Source organism: Mandrillus leucophaeus, unplaced genomic scaffold, assembly GCF_000951045.1.
Source record: "Mandrillus leucophaeus isolate KB7577 unplaced genomic scaffold, Mleu.le_1.0 Scaffold139, whole genome shotgun sequence".
Classification (NCBI taxonomy): Eukaryota; Metazoa; Chordata; class Mammalia; order Primates; family Cercopithecidae; genus Mandrillus; species Mandrillus leucophaeus.
The window spans coordinates 1,476,485-1,479,528 of NW_012101354.1; the positions used below are offsets into that span (position 1 = coordinate 1,476,485).

General features: G+C 40.4%; 1 protein-coding gene across 1 annotated transcript in view; it reads right to left on the reverse strand.

The window, feature by feature from the left end:
• The window catches only part of GABPB2 (GA binding protein transcription factor, beta subunit 2), an 82,231-nt gene that overhangs the window by 45,765 nt on the left and 33,422 nt on the right, over positions 1 to 3,044 (reverse strand). The gene's annotated exons all lie outside the window — the stretch shown is intronic.

The window sequence follows — 3,044 nt, forward strand, 5'->3', positions numbered from 1 at the left end:
TGGAGGTTGGAGGTTGCAGTGAGCCGAGGCTGAGCCACTGCACTCCAGTCCGGGTGACAGAGTGAGACTCTGTCTCAAACAAAAACAAAAAAATCTTTTTAAAAATCTAAATCTAAAAAACAAAATCTTAAAAAATGTCTAAGGCTTTAAAATTTATTTTTATTTGGGGCAGCCTGCATTCTATACACTAGAATGAAAGCTCCTTCAATTATTAAAAGTATTATTGGATGATGGGAAACAAGAAGCCCACTTGCCACTTCAGAAAAGAATAGCCTTTAAAGCAGTTGACTAACACTTATAAGACCTGAATTTGTCTTATAAATGTTCTCCTTTCCTTTATCTGCACCAATTAAGCATTGGGTAGACTAATCAGCTAAAGAGGGATAGCTAGGTAGACTGCTTTATAAGATGATATTGGGGCAGTCAGCTCTATTATATGATAGTTTAGGAATTTCAATTTGCAGTTATCCACATAAAGAGGAAAGAAAGTCGAGTAGGTCTGCCAAAAGCTACATGATAAACATGATATTGGCACATGGGAATCAAAGCAAAGAATCTCTATCCAAAATATGCTTTGCTTATCATTCCAGATCTGCGTCTGGAGAATTTCAGTAGTTAGACTAAAGACCAACTCAACTGGGTGCAGTGGTTCACGCCTGTAATCCCAGCACTTTGGGTGGCTGAGGCGGGTGGTTCACAAGGTCAGGAGTTTGAGACCAGCCTGGCCAATATGGTGAAATCCCATCTCTACTACAAATATAAAAATTAGCTGGGTGTGGTGGTAGGCGCCTGTAGTCCCAGCTACTCGGGAGGCTAAGGCAGGAGAATCACCTGAACCCAGGAGGCGGAGGTTGTAGTGAGCCGAGATTGGGCTACTGCACTCCAGCCTGGGCGACAGAGTGAGACTGCGTCTCAAAAAAAAAAAAAGTTGTTTTAATCAGTGTGACTGAACCAATATGAATCCAAAAGATCGTGAATGTTCTGATTACATGTATATATAAATTTAATGTAAAGTTTTTGTATCATCCAGCTGAATGCAAAATTATTTTAAATAACTGTTGATAGCCTATACAATGAAGATCACTATTGCCCCCTGGTGGGCATGTTGGGGTCAAACTTTGCTAAGAAATTATGTTTTCATTTAATAGCTATCATTGAAACCCTAGTATAAAATGGACCTTCAAATACAAATTCTCAAACTCTCACAACAACCTCATAAAGTAGGTATTATTATATCCCAGTTTTACTGATAAGTAAACAAGGCACAGAAAAGTATGAAGTCTTCCTAGGGTCAAGCAGCTAGTCAACCAATAATTATTTCAGCACAATTCTGATTCCAAAATTCCCCATATATCACATATTGTTTCTTCTCTTTTACCACACTACCTCTCAATATCAATAGCTTAGTCAAGATCTTTCCTTTGACATTATAGAAACTTAACTAAGGATACTGTTATTTCAAATAAAAGAAACAGAAAAAGAAACCAATAGTCAATTGGAAAATTTATTTAAATGAGGACACAAGTTATTTCATTGTAAAACAAATATCTGTAAAAGGAGATGCTGACTGAAAGGCCAGCGGTGGTGGCTCATGCCTGTAATCCCAGCACTTTGGGAGGCTGAGGTGGGTAGATCACGAGGTCAGGAGATCGAGACTACCCTGGCTAACACGGTGAAACCCCGTCTCTAGTAAAAATACAAAAATTAGCCGGGCGTGGTGGCACGCGCCTGTAGGACCAGCTACCTAGGAGGCTGAGGCAGGAGAATCACTTGAACCCGAGAGGCAGAGGTTGAAGTGAGCCAAGATCATGCCACTGCACTCCAGCCTGGGAAACAGAGCTAGACTCCAACTTGGAGAAAAAAAAAAAGGAGATGCTGAAAATAAATTCATTCATTCTTATTTAGATAGATGGTTTTGTTGAAAACATACAGGTTTCTTTTTTTTTTTTTGAGATGAAGTTTCACTCTCGTTGCCCAGGCTGGAGCGCAATGGCACCATCTTGGCTCACCGCAACCTCCTCCTCCCCAGGTTCAAGCAATTCTCCTGCCTCAGCCTCCCAAGTAGCTGGGATTACAGGCACCCGCCACCACATCCAGCTAATTTTTGTATATTTAGTAGAGATGGGCTTCCATCATGTTGACCAGGATGGTCTTAAACTTCTGACCTCAGGTGATCCACCTGCCTTGGCCTCCCAAAGTGCTGGGACTACAGGCAAGAGGCAGCACGCCGAGTTAAAAACATACAGGTTTCAAAAGATCAACACCAAGTAGTTTTCTCTGCTATTTTCTTTTTATATATGCACTCAAGAACAAATCCAGACTCTTATACTTTATTCAGATAATCACATTTACCTCTTTTATATCAGTACTCCAAAAGCCACTTATGTTTATTCTGCTTTGTTACTGCTTTAAACTATTAATGTTTATTTCCCTTATCAATATCATGTCGGGGCACCTTCATATTTTCATTTTTGGTCTAGGCATAACCCTTCAATAGATTAATCTGTAGAATATTTTCCTTTTTTCTAGAGACAGGGTCTTGCTGTGTCACCCAGGCCGGAGTGCAGTGGCACAATCATAACTCACAGTAAGTCCAACTCCTGAGCTCATGAGATCCTCCCATGTCAGCCTCCTGAGTAGCTGGGACTACAGGTATGCATCATCATGCCCACCTAATTTATTTTTAGTAGAGGATGGGGTCTCTCTATGTTGCCTAGACCAGGGTAGCCTCAAGCAATCTTCCCACCTTGGCCTCCCAAAGCATTGGGATTACAGATATGAGCCACTGTGCCCAAGCCAGAATATTCTACTTTTAACATAATAAGTATTCCTTTGTAACCCCTATGTATGATTTTCCCTTCCCCAGAAAGAATAAGTACCTTAGCTTTAAAATCTATTACAAATCTTCTGCTTTGGCAATATTTTAATTATGGAGTATTAGAAAGGGTATCCATTCATCTCTTGGAAAATCTAGGGTTCTGTTCATTTTTTTTTTTTTTTTTTTTGAGACGGAGTCTCGCTGTGTCGCCCAGGCTGGAGTGCAG